The sequence below is a fragment of the Dipodomys spectabilis genome, unplaced genomic scaffold, assembly GCF_019054845.1.
Source record: "Dipodomys spectabilis isolate Male_0828 unplaced genomic scaffold, ASM1905484v1 ptg000174l, whole genome shotgun sequence".
Taxonomy (NCBI): domain Eukaryota; kingdom Metazoa; phylum Chordata; class Mammalia; order Rodentia; family Heteromyidae; genus Dipodomys; species Dipodomys spectabilis.
The window spans coordinates 8739237-8758755 of record NW_024870851.1 but is presented as its reverse complement, the minus strand read 5'-3'; the positions used below and the strand labels follow the sequence as shown (position 1 = coordinate 8758755).

The 19519-nt window shown below is 36.6% G+C and overlaps 1 long non-coding RNA gene across 1 annotated transcript; it reads left to right on the top strand.

The window, feature by feature from the left end:
• Positions 1-882: 882 nt before the first annotated feature.
• Positions 883-19479, top strand: LOC122120056. The gene is made up of 4 exons (XR_006149660.1): positions 883-892; positions 10994-10999; positions 12068-12071; positions 19413-19479. It is a non-coding gene; the product is annotated as an uncharacterized LOC122120056 (long non-coding RNA).
• The last annotated feature ends 40 nt before the right edge of the window (positions 19480-19519 follow it).

Below are 19519 nucleotides of genomic sequence, written 5' to 3'. Positions count from 1 at the left end.
GAAACTGCACCAGAATCAAATGTAAATGGATCAAAGATCTCAATGTAAGGCCAGATACTTCGAAAATATTACAGGAAGGGATTAGGGGAAACACTAGACCTAGGGGTGAAACTTTCTAAGTAAAGATTGATAATCACAACAAATCAAAGAAAATAGATAAATAGGTCTAGATAAATAGGACTGCATCAAACTGAAGAGCTTCTGCATGGCAAAGGATAGAGCAAGCAAGACAAACAGAAAGCCCACAGATTGGGAGAAGATTTTTACTAGCTGTGTATCAGACAAGGGCCTCATATCTAATATATACTTAGAGCTCAAAATATTAACTCCCTTTTCAAATTAAAAAAAAACAACAAGCCGGGCGCTGGTGGCTCACGCCTGTAATCCTAGCTACTCAGGAGGCTGAGATCTGAGGATCGCAGTTCAAAGCCAGCCCGGGCAGGAGACACCGTGAGACTCCTATCTCCAATAAACCGCCAGAAAACCGGAAGTGGCGCTGTAGCTCAAGTGGTAGAGCGCTCACCTTGAGCTGAAGAGGTGAGGGACAGCGCCCAGGCCCAGAGTTCAAGCCCCACGACTGACAAAAAACAAACAAACAAACAAAAAAAACAAACAATCCTCACAGAAACAGCAACTCAATTAGTAAGTGTTGTAAAGACTTAAAGGGAGACTTCTCAGAAGAATAAGTAAGAATGCCCAATAGACTCATGAAGAGATGCTCAACATCTCTGGCCATAAAATACAGGCAAATCAAAACAACATCAAGATTTCACCTCACCCCAGTTAGAATGGCCATTATCAAGAAAACAAATAATAACGATGCCAGCAGCCAAAACAAAACTCTATTACACTATTGATGTGAATGTAAACTTGTTCACCATTCTGAAAAGCAGTATGGACGTTGGTTAAAACACTAAATGATATTTACCCTATGATCCAGCAATAGCACTCTTAGGCATTTATCCAGTGGAACATTAACAACACCACACTAAAGCTAGCAGCACAATCATGTTCATGGCAGCATTGTTTTCCATAGCCAAGATATAGCATCAGCCCAGATACCTCTCAGTGGCTGGTTGGATCAAGAAAATGTGGTGTATATACATAATGGAATTCTCCTCATCCATCAGAAGGAACAATTTTGTAGCATTCGTAAGGAAATTAAAAGACTTGGAAAAAAATATTAAGAGAAAAAAGCCAGAGCCAAATAAACATAGGTTGTATTGTTTCCCTCATTTGTGGTAACTAGAATGTAATCTACTAGCAAATACACTATAACACACATCCACACACACACACATAGTGGAACATGATAAATTATATAGAACTCTAGACATTTACACACTGACGCTGAAGGAGGATATGCATAGTAGTTGACAAAGCCTCAATATCTATGTGCATATGATGATATAAAATAATATTTTGTGAAATGAACTGCAAAAAAAGGAAACAAGAGATATTTTTCTTTGCTGTTGTTGCTGTTTTTGTTTTCTTTTCGTTTTGTCTTGTTTGTTAGTTTGCTTATATTTTGGAGGACAATGGGAGCACAGAAAAGAGGAACAAAGTTTGAATAAATTCAGCCATGGTACTCACTAGTCACTATGTGGAAAATCAATTATACAACTTGGGAGAATGAAGAAAGGGGAGACATGGTTCAAAAAGAATTGTACTTATTACCCGATTCATGTAACTGTAATCCCTCTGTATATCAAATCTACAATAACAATAAAAAGAAAAAAGTGAGAGAAATAAAGACTTTTATTTCACTTTTGTAATAACACCTAAATCCGCATCTATGTCTTTTTCACAACTGCCACTTGAATGTTGAAAATTACACATTTTGCAGGAACAGTGCACTATTATAGTGAGATAATAAAATTAAAGCACTACAAGACTGGGATTACTTCCCCTAATCACAAAGAATTAGAAAAGTTCATTTCCCTTTTAATAGTTGCCAAATGACAATGTTATATTTCTTCTTTTCTCTCTTTTTCTTTATTTGTCCCCACCTCGACCTCTGTAGTACTGAGTAATGTATCTAAGGCCTTATACATAGTCTAATTTAAGAAAAAAATTGCTCTCATAAAAATGAAACAAATAAATGTATACATTTTCTTGTTTTAATAGCCAACACTTCATGTGTCGATTGGCCATCCTTCTTTCCTCTTCAGAGAAGTTCTCTTTAAGTCTTTAGCCCACTTATTTATTGGGCAGTTGTTTCTTTGAGGATTTGTTGTTGGAGGATTTAATTTTTTGAGTTTCAGGTATATTTTAGATATGAGATCCTTGTCTGTTGTATGGCTAGTGAAGATCTCCCAATCCGTGGGCTTTCTATTAATCTTGCGAGCTATGTCCTTTGCCATGCAGAAGCTCTGCGATTTCATGCAATCCCATTAGTCCAACCTTTCTTTGATTTGTTGTGTTTCTGGGTCTCTATTAAGAAAATGTCAGCCTGTGCCAAGGAGTCCTAGGGTTTCTCCTATTCCATCCTGTAATGTTTTCAGGGTGTCTGCTTTAACTCCGAGGTCTTTGATCCATTTGGAGTTGATTCTGGTGCAGGGTGATATATAAGGATCTAGCTTTAGTTTTCTGCAAGTAGTTAACCAATTTTGCCAGCAGCATTCACTGAACAGGCTGTCTTTCTTCCATTCTACTTTTTAGCTCCCTTATTGAAAATTAGATGGCTATAGGTCTGTGGGTTCATTTCTGGGTTTTCAATTCTATTCCATTGGTCTTGAAGTCTGTTCCTGTGCCAGTACCAAGCTGTTTTGATTACTATGGCTTTGTAGTAGAGTTTGAAATTTGCTATTGATATTCCTCCAGCACTGTTCTTTCTGTTGAGGATCGTTTTAGCTATAAATGCTCAACCTCCTTAGCCATAAAAGAAATGCAAATCAAAACAACATTGAGATACCACCTCACCCCAGTTAGAATGGCTATAATCAAGAACTCTAATAACAACAGATGATGGAGGGGATGTGGACAGAAGGGAACCTTACTGCATTGTTGGTGGGAGTGTAAACTTTGGAAAGTAGTACGGAGGTTCCTCAAAAGATTCCACATAGGGCTCCCCTATGACCCAGCAATCCAACTTTTGGGCATTTACCCAAATGATCACAAACAAGGCCACACTAAAGCTACCAGCACGGCTATGTTTATTGTAGCATTATTTACCATAGCTAAGATATGGAACCAACCCAGATGCCCCTTGGTAGATGAATGGATCAAGAAAATGTGGTATATATACTCAATGGAATGACATTGCCCCATTTGTTAGAAATGGAAAGACTTGGAAATAATTATAATAAGTGAAGTAAGCCAGGCCCAAAGAAACTTAGGTCCCATGGTTTCCCTTATTTGCAATAACTAGTATATGTCTGAGTCAAGCAGAAAAGGTCAGATAAGTTGATGTGAGGGAAATGAACTCTACGATATGTATTCAAATGCTTTTTTTTCTTTCAGGTGATTGTTTCTAACACATTTATAAGATTATTTCTTTGTTGCTTTGTATGTCCCTCCCCCACGGTATAACCCCTGCTTTCACTGTATTTGAGGTTGGTATAATTTGTCGAAGGGAAGGAAAAAAACAAATCATTTAAATAGGGATACAGGTGGATCCATTGCAACAATGAATGTACAAGTCATTATGTGGAAAAACGAACTTTACAACTTTGGTGGTGGGGGGAGGAGGATTAAGTGGTGAGGCAAGGGGAGGATGGGAAGGGATGAGAAAGGGAAACAAAGTAGGAGGCTACAATGCTTGATAAGAAATGTACTCATTATCTGGCCCATGTAATTGTAACCATGTAATTGTAAATAAACACTGAAAAAAAATAGCCAACACTGGTTCTAGGCAGAGTTTCAAAGTAGGATTAGGCTGAAATGGAACTATAATTTTAAGGTAGTGATTTTCTTATTGTGTTGATTACCTGATATAAATTGTGATGATGAATTAAACAAATGGTAAATAAAATAAGTAAAGAAAAGGGGTCACCTACATATACCAGCATCAGAGTATTTGCTTGCCCAGTTCTAGAACTAGAACTAGAACTTTTGCCAGTAAAATTGTTAATAAAATAAACATTTTTTCTACCACATTGTAGATGCTTAGTTGATACATTGACTCAATGAATTCTTCATAAAGAATTCTTCTCATAAAGTCAAATAGTCCATTGTTAGAGCCTTCACTGGAATGCTGTTTGTGCTAATAATGTGCATTATATGAGAGTACTTCTGTTCATTTTTAAAATTTTTATTTTATTGGAAAGGTGATGTACAGAGGGATTACATTTACATAAGTAAAGAAATGAATTCATTCATTGTCAAACATTGTTACTCCCTCCCTGTTTTCTATGCATCCATCAGAAAGAATGACATCACCCATTTGTAAGGAAATGAAAAGACTTGGAAAAATTCATATTAAGTGAAGTAAGCCAGACCCAAAGACACACAGGCTCCATGGTTTCTTTCATTTGTAATAATTAGTATATGTTTAGAATAGTCCTAGCAGAGGATCACAACTGCTCAATAGCTATGGACACACAACCGTATAAAATGATACTAATCAAAATGAACTCAAGATATGGAAATGAGTTTTTTTAAGGTATAGTGTGAATTTCTTTCTTCTTTCTTTTTTTTCTCATCTCATTTATGTTCTGTTTTCACTGTTTCTTATTTTTGGTATCCTGTGTCCTGTACATTTATCTGATTTGGGTAAAGGAAAGGGAACAACAAAATGGTGAGACAAAGAACAAAGGGTGAACCAATGCAACAGCAAAATTCACAACACACTCTGTTGGAAGTGGGGGTACTTTTTGACTGAAATTATTGGCACTGATATCCCATTTTTTTGGCAGAAAGAAGCTTTAAACTAGATAAGGGGAGTAAAAAAAAAAGAAAAGAAAGAAACACTAAGAGTCTTTGCTATTGTTGTCCTTATTTTCGTAGCAGTTCTGTATTTGAACTCAGGGAATTGTGCTTTTATGCACTCTACCACTGGTGAACCCTGGCTCCATCGTCTTTTGGTTGAGTTTGTTTTTAGATAAGGTCTTGTACTTTTGCTTGAGTGGGCTTAGAACCACAATATATGAGGTTGAAATCTCTAAAAAAGGAAAATAAGGCAAGCTTGTGGTTATTCCAAATTATTGCACAAAGAGATTTTCTAAATAGCTCAGAAAGGTCAACCCAAAAGAGGCTACCAGAGATTAGTGTTCAGGAGACTAAAACAGATTACAGTAGATGAATACAAATTTCAGAGAGCAGAAAGATGCAGAGGGACCATTCGAGAGATCTAAGTTTCCTCAAGTTTTCTGTTTAATCTAAAATTCCAGGAGAACAAAAATACCCCAAGCCAGAGCAAAAACTCACATTAATGTCTACAAAGCCCTACACTGCATAAAATGTTAGAACTGACTTGGATTTTCTCTAGTCAAAGTGAAATCCACTAAATCCTACAGAGAATGCTAGGAAGGAAAGATATTGTGTCCACAGTGGGGATAGCTGCAAACCAAAGTTTCTCTGCACTTTCCCTAATGAAAACTAAAAGCAAGTCTTGAAAGGATCCAATTAATTTTAGTTTACTTAAATGCTAGTCAGAATAACATCCACACTTTAAAAAAGGTTTAATAACATGACACTGACTTACCTTGATTGGCATTACAGTCGAAATAATTGTAATAATAACAATAGTACTAATAATTATACAATAAAATAGTAATAATTACAATTATTATGTAAGTATGCAAAGAAGGAAGAAAATATGAGTTATAGCTAGTAAAGAAAGCTAAGTCAAGAGAAAAAGACCCAGAGATGGTACAAGTGAGGCAATTAGCAAATAAGGCATGAAATTCCATAATAAAAATGTATACTTTATTTCTCAGTGCAACAGAGAAAAATTTGAACAAGATAAGGAGAGAAATTGAAGGTAACATGAAAATAGAACTTCTACAAAGAAAAATTAGAATATGAAAAATTATGTCACTGTATATAAAAGCAAAAAAGCTGGGCACCTGTAATCCTAGCTACTCAGGAGGTTGAGATCTGAGGATCGCGGTTCAAAGCCAGTCCAGGCAAGAAAGTCCATGAGACCTTTATCTCCAATAAACCACCAGAAAACTGGAAGTGGCACTGTTGCTTAAGTGCTAGCCTTGAGCTGAAGAACTGAGGGACAGCGCTCAGGCCCAGAGTTCAAGCCCCATGATTGACAAAAAAAAGGCAATAGACACGATTTGGAAGAGTACACACACATACCCCCCCACCCCCACCCATACACACACAATCACTGCAGACTACTAATCAAAGTCTGACACTTCCACTATGGTTGACAGAATCCTTTCCAGCTGAAAAACCAATATCTCTTTCTATTCTATTTCCTTTATGCTGAGACTCACTCTCACACCTTTTTATTGGGCTCAGACAGATTAGTCAGAGTCACAGTAGATCTGAATGATAAAGCAAAGTACATCTGACAATTACAAGCTGCTATACTAAATTCACTGAAATGCACGCCTTCCTCAGGACCCTCACTATCAAGCAATGCCACTTGAAACTCCACTTTTTGCAAAGGAAGGTGGAATAGAGAATACAGATCCTGTCAAGGTAGCAATAGAAATTTTCTTCTAATTTTTACATAGAAGAGACAGAAAACAGCTTAAATTAAATCAGTCTTCATAATCAGAATTCTAGGCCAGAGGTTCAGCTATAGGGCTTCAGTTTTTTGGGTCTAGCCGCTTCTCCAATATGTCAAATGAAGAGTCTAGTAGAGCATACGGCAGAGAAAGATTGACTATGGAACACGGGCATTTCACACCAGGGAAGAATCAAAGTATGCTTTTCAGCCCATCTCCTAGGGTCAGACATGAGCTTTAGGTTTCAATAGAGCAAATGCAGTAGAGGGAGGGAAGTGTAAATAAGTAAACGGTCCCACTTAATGTGTGGCCTGGTTCATCATTATTTTAGTCTGCCAGAAGTTTCCAATAAAGCTGTTACTTCTGTCATGACTGGGGTGGGGGTGGGGAAATTTGATTCCAATGGGATGATTACTTCTTAGTGCAACCACCTCATCACAAATAATTGTCTTTATTTGAGGGTGCTCCAAACTGTAATAGTATCCAACGAATCTCATTATAAAGATTTAAAAGCCTAACCAACTGAACAAACACAAGACAAGAATAAGGTTATAGGAAGCCTTGTTAACAATTACACTGGTCAATAAAAGTAGCACAGGTTGTTAATTGATCCTTTCATTTGTGTTCTGTATTACAGGTGAGATCAGGTTACTACAGGACTGCCAGAGTGAACTTATTTATTATGTCGTTCAAAACTGGACTGTGTGAGAGGTGTGGCTTCTATTCTTTTAACCTTGAATTCTCAGGAGGTCACTTAAATACCTTAGTTTCAACTTTGTGATAAGTAACTTTGCTATACATAAGGTCACAATTTGATTATTGTTTTGACCTGGTCATTGATGGCCTAGTGAGAGCTTAATCAAAAATGATAACTTCTGTTTTTATATATGTTTTTCATTTTTTATTGTAAATATACTGTACAGAGGGGTTATATGAGCAAGGTAATGAGTACATTACAAGCATTGTTACCTCCTCCTTTGTTTTTCCTCCACCCACTCTTCCCTCCCATCTCCACAACTACATCTCCCCATCCCCCCAACCCCCCCCTAAATTGTAAAGTTCGTTTTTCAACATAGTATCTTCTTCATCTCATTGTTACAATGGGTCAACCGGTATCCTTATTTAAGCATTTGTTTTTTTTCCTTCCCCTCCCCAAATTAGAAAAGGGTATATACAAGATGCAGGGCACTGACATCACATACAGTGAAAACAGGGGTTATACCATGGGGGAGGAACATACAAAGAAACAAAAAATCACAAGGTACATTATAAATACGCTAGAAACAATAATAAAAAAAAACACTTGTCACTATTGTGGGGTCCATTTTGCTAAACCTCATCTTATCTGGTCATATGTACATAGCTTTTGACCTTTTCTTCTTGTCCCAGACCTACAATAGTTATTGCAAATAAGGGAAATCATGGGACCTATGTTTCTTTGGGCTTGGCTTACTTCACTTAAAATAAATTTTTCCAAGTCTTTCCATTTCCTAACAAATGGGGCAATCTCATTCTTTCTGATGGAGGTATAGAATATATATATATGGATCAAGAAAATGTGATATATATATATATATCACATTTTCCTGAGGGGCATCTGGGTTGGTTCCATATCTTAGCTATGGCAAATAATGCTGCAATAAATATAGTTGTGCTGGTAGCTTTAGTATGATCTTGTTTGTGATCATTTGAGTAAATGCCCAAAAGTGAGATTGCTGGATCATAGGGGAGCTCTATGTGGAGTCTTCTAAGGAACCTCCATACTGCTTTCCAAAGTGGTTGAACAAGTTTACACTCCCACCAACAATGAAGTAGGGTTCCCTTCTAGCCACATCCCCTCCAGCATCTGTTGTTATTAGAGTTCTTGATTATAGCCATTCTAACTGGAGTGAGGTGGAATCTCAATGTTGTTTTGATTTGCATTTTTTTATGGCTCGAGAGGTTGAGCATTTCTTCATGTATCTATTGGCCATTGTTATATCCTCTTCAGAGAAGTTTCTCCGTAAGTCTTTAGTCCACTTATTTATCAGGTAGTTGTTTCTTTGAGGATTTGTTGTTGGGGGATTTAATTTTTTGAGTTCCAAATATATTTTAGATATGAGACCCTTGTCCGTTGTATGGCTAGTGAAGATCTTCTCCCAATCCATGGGCTTTGATCTTGCTAGCTATGTCCTTTGCCATGCAGAAGCTCTGCAACGTCATGCAATCCCATTTGTCCAACCTTTCTTTGATTTGTTGTGTTTCTGGGTCTCTATTAAGAAAATTTTGGCCTGTGCCAAGGAGACCTAGGGTTTCTCCTATTCCTTCCTGTAATGTTTTTAGGGTGTCTGCTTTGACTCCCTAATGGTCTTTGTCCCTTTGGAGTTGATTCTGGTGTAGAGTGATATATAAGCATCTACATTTAGTTTTCTACAGGTGATTAGCCAATATTGCCCGCACCATTTACCGAAGAAGCTGTATTCTTTCATTCTATTTTTTAGCTCCCTTATCAAAGATTAGGTGGCTATAGGTCTGTGGGTTCATTTCTAGGTTTTCAATTCTATTCCATTGATCTTCAAGTCTGTTCTTGTGCCAGTACCAAGCTGTTTTGATTACTATGGTTTTGTAATAGAGTTTGCAATTTGGTATTGATATTACTCCAGCACAATTCTTTTTATTAAGTATCCTTTTTGCTATTCAGGGTCTTTTATTGTTCCATATGAATTTTGGATTGCTTCTTCTATTTCATTGAAGAATGAGGTTGCAATATTGATAGGTATCACATTGAATTTGTAGATAGCCTTGGGAAGAATTGTCATTTTCACAATGTTGAACCTTCTGATCCAGGAGCATGGGAGGTTTTTCCACTTCCTAGGTTCTGCTCTGATTTCCTTTTTCAGGTTTTTAAATTTTTCATCTTAGAGGTCCTTCACTTCTTTAGTTAATTCAATTCCTAGGTATTTTATTTTTTGTGGAGCTATTACAAAAGGAGTTGCTTTCCTGATTTGAACTGCACTCTTCTCATTGTTGGCATACAGAAAAGCCATTAATTTTTTATGGTTAATTTTATACCCTGCTACTTTGCCAAAGTTTCGAATCAGCTTGAGTAATCTGGGAGTGGAGTCCGTGGAATTCTTTAAATATAAGATAATATCATCTGCAAAGAGGGGGAGTTTTACTTCAGCTTTCCCTATTTGGATCCCCTTTACGTTTGCATCTTGTCTTATTGCTATAGGTAGACATTCTAATACTAAATTGAAGACAAGTGGAGAGAGTGGATATCCTTGTCTCTTTCCTGAGCTTAGAGGAAATAGCTTTAGTTTTTCATCACTAAGTATAATGCTGGCTATAGGTTTGTCATATATAGCCTTTACTGTATTGAGGAATGTTCCATGGATTCCTAGTTTTTCCAGAGCCTTCATCATAAAGGAGTGTTGGATCTTGTCAAATGTTTTACTGCATCTATTGAGATAACCATGTGGTTCTTATCCTTGCTCTTGTTGATGTGATGAATTATGTCAATTGATTTGTGTATACTGAACCAGCTTTGCATCCCTGAAATGAATTCTGTTTGATCATGGTATCTGTTTTTTTGGATGAATTGTTGAAGTCGACTGGCCAAAATTTTGTTGAGAAGTTTTCCATCGATGTTCAGCAAAGAAATGGGTCTATAGTTCTCTTTCTTTGAGTCCCTGCCTGGTTTTAGGATGAGGGTTATGATGGCTTCATAGAAAGAGTTCAGTAGTAAACTTTCTCTTTCAGTTTCATTGGAGGAGTATTGGTGTGAGTTCTGCTTTGAGGGCCTTATACAATTCCGATGTAAATTCATCCTGTCCTGGGCTTTTCTTAGATGAGAGGTCTCTTATTGCTGTTTGTATTTCAATGCTTGATATGGGCCTGTTAAGATGGTTTAACTCATCTTGGTTTAGTTTCAGCATGTCGATATTTGCTAGGAAAAGGTCCATTTCTGCCAAGTTCTCAAACTTATTAGCATAAAGGTTTGAAAAATATTCCCTTATAATGTTCTGAATCTTGGTTGTTTCTGTGGTGATGTTTCCATCTTCATCTCTGAGTTTGTTTATTTGTGTGTGTTCTCTTTTTCTGATAAGATTTGCTAAAGGCCTGTCATTTTGTTAACTTTTTCGAAGAACCAACTCCGATTTGTTGATTCTTTTTATGGTTTTTTTTAAAATTCTAACTCATTTAATTCTGATTTAATATTAATTATTTCTATCCATCTAATGGATTGGGATTTTAGCTTGGTGCTCTTTTTCAAGGAGCTTCAGGTGCCTCAATAGATTGTTGGTTTCAGATCTCTCCAATTTGTTGATGTAGGAACTCAGAGCTATAAACTTGCCTCTGAGTATTGTCTTTGCTGTGTCTCAGAGGAGCTGGTAATTTGTGTGTTCATTTTTGTTGAATATCATGAACATTTGAATTTCCTTTCTAATTTCTTCCTTGACCCACTGGTGATTCAACAGTGTGTTGTTCAGCCTCCAGGTGTTACAAAACTTTCTTTGGTGGCTTTTGGTGTTGAGTTCTAATTTTATTCCCTTGTCTGAGAGAATGCAGGGCATAACTTCAATGTTTCTGAATTTGGACAAGTTTGTTTTGTGACCTAAAATGTGGTCTATTTTGGAAAATGTTCCATGTGCTTGTGAGAAGATCATGTATTCTGATGCTGCTGGGTGAAATATTCAATAGATTTCTGTTAAATCTAGTTGATGTATGCACTTGTTTAGATCTGCGGTTTCTCTGTTGAGTTTTTGCTGGATTGATCTATTTAGTGGGGATAGTGATGTGTTAAAACCCTGAAAATTAGTGTCTTTGGATCTATGTGAGATTGAGGAAAAGTAGTGTTTCTTGGATAAATTTGGGTGCTCTCATTGTTTGGTTAATAGATATTTAGAATTGTAATATCCTCCTGAAGGAGAGATCCCTTAATTAATATGTATTGACCTTCTTTATTTCTTCTCACTAATTTTAATTTGAAGTCTATTTTATCTGATATTAGGATTGCAACTCCTGCCTGTTTATGGGGGCCCTTTCCTTGGTATATTTTATTCCAGCCTTTTACTTTCAAAATATGTTTATTTTTATGGGAAATGTGTGACTCTTAAAGGAAGAAGATTGAAGGATCTTACTTTTTAATCCAACTAGACAATTTATGTCACCTAATTGGAGAGTTAAGTCCATTAATATTGAGAGTCCATTAATATTGAGAGGCATTTTGGAGTTCCTGCCATGTTATGCACCTTCTTGGGAGCTATGACAACTGGGTTCTTCATTTTGGATTCTCAGTTTGGGTGCAGTTTCTTGGCCTTTATTGTGGTCTTGTTGGTTTTCTATGTGTAGGACATCTTTAAGTATCTTTTGTAGGGCTGGTTTGGTGGAGATATATTGTTTCAGTTTTTCTATGTTATTGAAGGTTGTTATTTGACCAGTTATGAAGGAGAGTTTAGCTGGGTACAGTATTCTTTGTTGATAGTTGTTTGTCTTTAGGGCATGGCATACATCATTCCAGGCTCTTCTTGCTTTAATTGTCTCTGCTGAGAAATCTGAGGTGATTCTAATTGGTTTCCTTTATAGGTGATTGATCTTTTCTCCTTGACAGCTTTATGGATCCTTTCCTTGGTCTGAATTGATCCTGTGAGGATTATAATGTGACAGTGGGATGTCCTGTTCTGGTCTTGTCTATTTGGGGTTATAAAAGCTTCTTGTATCTGAATAGGCCTATCTTTTTACATGTTTGGGAAATTCTCTGCTCAGATCCTGTTAAATAAATTTCCTAGACTATTAACTTCTGTCTCTAGTTGCTCCTCTACACCCATATCCTCTTCTGATGGTGCCTCCTAAATGTTGAAAAAGCTATCATATTTCTTGATTTCTCTTGGATAGTTGTTTGTTCTCTTTCTATAATATCTAGGCTGTCTTCAATCCCAGAGATTCGATCTTCTTCATGTCTGGACTTTCTACTTTGATTATTATTTCCTTTCCTTCTAATTGGTCGGCTTTGATGGCTTCAAATTCTTTGTTGCAGTTTTGTTTTAGATCTTATTTGGACTTCTTTACTTCCTTAATTTGGTGTTCAGTGTTTATTCACCAATCCCTTAGTTGATTGGTTATGGTTTCATTGGATTCCCTTTCCTTCTGATGGGCTCCATTCAGCATTCCCTTTGTGATCTCCCTGGATTCCTGCAGCTGTCTGTTTATAGATTCCATAAATACCTCTATTGATCTTTGTCTGTTCTCATCCAGCTCATGCAATTCCTGTATTACTCTTTGATTAGCTTCCTCACACTCATGCAATTCCTGTATTTCTCTTTTACTGTTCCCAGCCTGCTCACCTAATTCCTGTATTACTCTTTGACTATTCTCAGCCAGCTTGCCTGCTCATGCAATTCCTGTATTAATCATTTATTTAGCTTCCTCATGCTCAGGAGATTCCTGTATTAATTTTTAGTTAGCCCCATCATGCTCACAAAGTTCCTGTATTAAACTTTGATTTGCCTCTTTTCACTCCCTATCATGCTCACAATGAGTCCTTTGCAGGTTGTCAATCTTTTCCTTCACCATGTTTACCAGTAGTGTTTGTTGAACTTTTTGGGAACACTCCTCTGGATTACTCCTTAACTGATCTGTCACCTGATTATCATGAGTGAGAGTTGAGATACCTGGACTTTCCATTTTTCTTGTGTTTCTCTGCCCATTTGGTATGAAAGTAACACCAACTTTGCACTAGAACACTATTTTAAGGTGAGAATCAACCAAAGTCCTGTAGTTGCACAGTCAAAATGGCTGCAGATACAATGTAGTTCAACAGATACAATCTATTCAACATCAAACAACTATGGATTAAAGGGCTAAGAACATCAAAGAGAAATTCAGCAGACCAGAAATTAATAGGTTTAGGGAGAATTGTAGGGAAAAATAGGATTAGAGGGATGTGGAGAGGTAAAAGGTAAGAATGAATTTAACCAAGTCCAAATCTCAGGTAGAAAAGGTATAGAACAGAATGAAAGGAGAGAGATAAAGAAACAAGAAAAAATGAAAAAAACAAAAATTTAAATTAAAAAATGAAACATTTAAAAATTATGTATGTATAAAGATGTAATACTGATAGAAGAAAAGAATAAGATGAGAGGAGGCAAGAGATAAAAAGGAAAAAATGAACAAATTAAAAATTAAAAACTGGAATACTTAAAAATTATATAGTATAATATATATATATATATATATATAGTACTATTAAAGAAGTTAAGCTTAAGAGGCTGTGAATTGAGTAATCAATTTCTGAATTAAGTATGTACACAATGAAGGATGATGTTTATATATCTAAGGACAAGCAGAACAGCAATTAAGTCACAATACGCGCGCGTGCACGCGTGCGCACGCGCACACACACACACACACACACACACACACAGACCAAAAGTTTAAAAGAGATTAAAAGAAAACACACACACACACTTAAAGTAAAAATTATGAAAGAAAGAACAAAATAGAAAACAATTTTTTTAAAGATTTTTTAAAAATTAGGTAGAAAATGAGTTATTTGATTTTTTGGGGGGAGGAGGGGGAAGATCTTGTATCTCCCCTGTGTCTGTAACCAGTCTCTTAGTGGAGTCTCTGGTTTGCTTTTGGTGTTTGGTTTTCCTGTGGCTTGATTGGTTTAAGTCAGTTTGTTTGAGCAGGCAGAGAAATGCTCGGCCTTAACCAGGACTTTGTGATTCTTCTCCCCAGTCTAGTTCAGTGGGAGGGAGATTTGCCTTGAGTATCAGAAAAAGAGGGAGGTGGCCGTTTCCTCTAGCTTGGAGTTGCTGTGATGAGGCTGGGTTTTGGGTAGGGTTGAGGCCTGTCAGCAATTAGTAGCTTTTCCCTGAGGGGCTAGCTCCAGAGACACTCACAGAGCCCAGCCTGGAGCCATTCTCAGGATTTATGTTTACTGAGTTTCAATTGTTTGTCTTTTACCCCTCCTGCTATCTAGACTGCCGAGGGAAGGGGCAGCCTCTGGCTCCATTTACCTAGTGGAGAAAGTCACTCTTCAGGGGATGGAGCTACTTCTGCCTGGGCAGGGTGACTTTCCCCTGGGTGGAGCTGAGCCTGGCAGGTCAGGTAAGGTTCCTATGACCTGCTGAATGGCCCCTGTGGCTCTTAATGCTGTGGAGTGTACTCACTCCAGCTTCTTGGTTTCTGGGGTGTCCCTGGTCTCCGATCAACAGGATGAAGATTTCTCCTCCTTGTCAGTTCTTGCTGGTGGTGAGTAGAATCTGCTTGCACACCGCATCTGGTGCCTCGGTCCCAGGCTCTCTGTTGATATGGCAGTTGTGGCAGCAACTGCCACCACCACCACAGACAATGGCAAGTGCTCAGATCTGTCTCCTTGACCAAGCTGCCTGGATTTTTCCTCTCTGGCCAAATTCTCTGTACTGTGATGGCCACATTAGTGTGATTCTCTAGCCTAGGAATGTTCAATGGAACACTAAAACTGCTTTCTATGCAAAAGCTTGTTTAGCCTCCAGCTTCTCCTCTGCCATCTTCCTTGAAGTGCAAGGTTAACCTCTTATAAGTTATTTCGAGCAGTACAAGAAATTATGCCAAAACTATTTAACCTATTTTATGCATACAACTTCTAGATATAGGCAATCTTGTTATTACCTCTATTTTTTCAGGTAAGATTACTAAAATACAAAGTTCTAGACAATTTCACCAAAGATACACCATATAGGGAACAGAGAAAATGTGTGCTTAAATAAATTGAATCTGGAGTTTATATATCTAGCACCATAGGGAAATAGCTACTTTATCTCAGTAAAGAAAACATATCCATGACCAGGCTATATTTACGATTTTGAAAAATTGCATATGTAGAAGATTAAGATAAACATTATGTAAATAAAACTCAGTAGTTCACTTCCAAGCATACCTGTTGACTGCAGTAGAACATGTCAAAGAAGTTGAATAAAATCTCACTGTGAATAGAGGGGCAAGCTGTCTCCTGATTTGCCTGTTATTACTAGGCAGCCTATCATGTCTCCTAATTTCTGTGTATTTCAGGTTCCTCCTATGAAAATGAGAAAATTTGCACTAATTTAGTTTTTATTACATTTTCTTATCTTATATACCTATTTAAAGGGGATACAATTTAACCTGTCAGTTTTTAAGTACAATGCATCTTGATCCATATTACCCTTTTTATCATTATCCCTCATCCAAACCAACCCAAACCCTTCCTACTTTGATAGGATCTGCATGACTATTATGACTGCATTCTTCCCCACTTCCTCTCTTCATTCATCTGCCCTCTCCCTCCATCTTGTCTCCTCACACTTCAGCTACCAGCTTCCCGTATTCATTTTATCTATTCATTGTGAGTTAGTTTGTCTAAGGAGTAAAACCATTTGTTCTCTCCCCTGACTATAGCATAGTTCAGTGAATACATTTGTGTACACTTCCATATAACTCTAAATCAGAATTACTGTTCAGGTACTTTCTCCTTTAACATATTTTGTGTCTATTTAATGAATGTGTACAATTTTATAAGTCACGTTTAAATAAAATACAGTTGCATATTAAAAGTAGATAATCATTGTATGTGACATGCATTTATGTTTTCATTAATTTGTGTTTTTGAGAGATGATAAGTGGCTAATTCTGTTTTGATTAAGGGAAATGTATCCACGAGATATAGTCAAATGGAAGCAATAGAATAAAATATTAGTTTTCTTTACAGCACTGAATCATCATTGTACCCTTCAGAGATCCTTCCCAGTACACATTCTAGCACATACCATGCAGTAGACTCTGCCTATGGTATTTCAATACTGTTTAAAACTCACCCTCACTTTCTGATAAACACTATCCATACTGCCACCTTCTGCCCAAAAGAAGTATTGTTATATAAAATTAAAAACTTTCCAGAGATTACATTGTACGCAAGAGCAGTGGGCATGTTTTGCTAGTGTTGAGGCATAATAGCCAACTTTAGATGAGTTAAAGGCAGTCCTTTGAAAATCATTACATAAGGGATTTTTTTCATTTAAATGTATTTGATGACTCAGGCAAAGAACACTGACAACTTTTTCTTTAAAAAAAGTATTCCTAAAATTACTGTATAAGCCAGGGAGTCGTAAGGGAGCAGGTACTACTCAGAATGCTGTTTTCCAAGATCTTTGCTACAGATATTCTTTTCCATTATGGGTTACATAAACAAGTAGAAAATAAAAGAAGGAAAGAAGAAAATACACACACGCACACAAACACACAGAGTCAGAAACACACAGAGACACAGAGAAAGAGAAGATTGAATTTAGCAAAGCTAGAAGAGGAAAAAGAAAGCAAGAAAGGAAAAACAGGATTGTAGTTATTCTTTAGATCTAGAATGTTGATTGTCTATACATTGACTTATTTGTTTGTTTCCCGTAATTGTCTTTGCTATATAAATTTTAGGATCAGATGCCCAGTGGCAATAGGAACAATAGTATGATAAAATTACTTGGATGTTTATTAACTGTAGAAGCACTTACATACTTTCTATTTAGTGGCTTCCAGTTGACATAACCATCCTTTTTTAATTAGTTTTTAAAAATTAAATAGTTGTACAAATAGGTTACAATTCTTTGTCTGGTTCTGAGTAGAATGTTTTTGATCAGTGCCATACCCTTTTATTCTTTTTAAAGCATTGACATAATAGTACTTAAAATGTCTCTATAATTTTTTGTTTGCTTATTCATTATTTTTTATTTACTTATTTGGTGATACTGGACTTTAGAACATGGAACTTGCTCACCAGCCCCTCTGTCTACCTGAGCCATACTCCCAGCCATTTTTTAAAGTAGTTTTCTAGGTAGAGTCTGCATTTTTGCTGAAGCTGGTCTGAGATTACCATCCTGCCAGGTAACTGGGATCACAAACACGCACTACTGTGCCTAGTTTTCTATTTGAAATAGGATCTTCACCAATTATTTCCCAGGGATGTCCTTAACCCATGATATTTTTCTCTACTTCCTGAGTTATTGGATTACAGGCATGAGCCATTTTTGCTGGCCTAATTCTTTTTTTGACTGTTTCACTATATATTCCAGGCTGATCTTGAATAATTGTGATTCTTCTCCTTCAGTCTCTTAAGTACTATAATTATAGATGCTTGACATTCTTACTCTTCTTAATAACTAGAATGATTCTGTCATCTTATTAATTATTTTACTTTTGTTATCTTTTCCCAAACATTACTTAGTTACTTGAATATTCTTAGTATAGAAAGAAGATGCTGGCAGTTCATTTCAAATAGTAACTTGCCTTCTCTGAATCTTCTCCTTTTGTCATCTAGGGAGGCAATTCTGTCATATAGAAATAAAAATATTTCTTTATATCATGTATAATGCTTTACACAATGCATTCACACATATATCATACATTGTGCAAGATACTTCAAATACACACACTTTTGAGACTCTGGTTATAACTCAGTGGTAAGGTGTTTGCCTGACATACATGAGGGCTTGGATTCAATCCTCAGAACATATATACATGTACGTGTGTATATGTATACATAATCAAAATAAATATATACAAAATTGCATGTAGAGTTAGAGAAATTTTAAAGAAGCAATGACATCAGATTTATTGATGTAAACAGAGGAACAAAAGACAAATTTTGGGGGGGGAGAAAGTAAGTTGGGGTGCTCAGTTCATGAGTGTGGGTATTGTACAGTATAGTGAATTAGACAAGTTGTCTTGGTTTTGTGGGACTTCCTTGACTGGGCTCATTTCTCAACTGTCTTATGTGACAATTGACAATTCTGAAAAATACCCATCAGGTATTCTGCCTGACACCCCTGTTTGGAAGTGGACACCTGGCTTTTTTTTCTGGACTATACTGGTTCAAACAATTTCATGATGAAGAACACAGATGTTTTCTCGTTGCATCATGTGAAGAGTTCATTTGATCACCATCGTTTGACTCTGACCTTGATCACCTGGATATTTCTCTCCATTGTAACCTTACTCTTCACCTCTTTTCTTGTACTATATGTGAGAAGCTGTATTACAATGGCTGCCTTTCATTAACATTTATAATTATTTATGTATTTGAACATATATCTGAACTCTTGTGTTTATCTTCCTTTTTAACTTTCTTTTAAAATTCTGTTCTTGTTTCTATTATTCACCTCACATAGAAGTCGCTAATTATAGTTATTATATAGAATATATTGATACCAGAATAATGGCCAAGGTAAAGCAATGTGAAACAAAATTATATATACAGACAACATTGTCATACAAATTAGCAAATGCCTATTTGTTCTTTCTTAATGTAGCAGATACTATTTGCATTTCTGGTTGAAGATTTGTGTAAAGGAGTTAAGAAGCTAGTATCTACAACAACAACAAAGAAAAACCCCTTGTTTCCAATATCTTGGTGTTCATCTCGATTAGCCTCATTATATGGTCATATATACATAGCTATTGAGCAATTGTGACCCTCTGCTAGAACATATACTAGGCATATACTAATTATTACAAATGAGGGAAAATATGGAGCCTATGTTTCTTTGGGTCTGGTTTACTTCACTTAATATGATTTTTTTCCAATAATTTCCATTTCCTTATGAAATGATTAATGTTGCTATTTCTGATGGAAACATAGGATTCCATTGTGCATATATACCACATTTTTTTGGATCCCTTTAGCTACTGAGGGGCATCTGGGTTAGTTCCATCTGGTAAATAATGATGAATTAATATGGTTGTGCTGATAGCCTTAGTGTGGTCATTTGGGTAAATGCCCAGGAATGCGTTTGCTAGGTCATAGGGGATCTCTCTGTGTAGTCTTTTGAGGAACCTCCAACTGCTTTCCAGAGCAGTTGAACACTATCAACAGTGTAGTAGTATCCCCTTTTGGCCGCATCCCC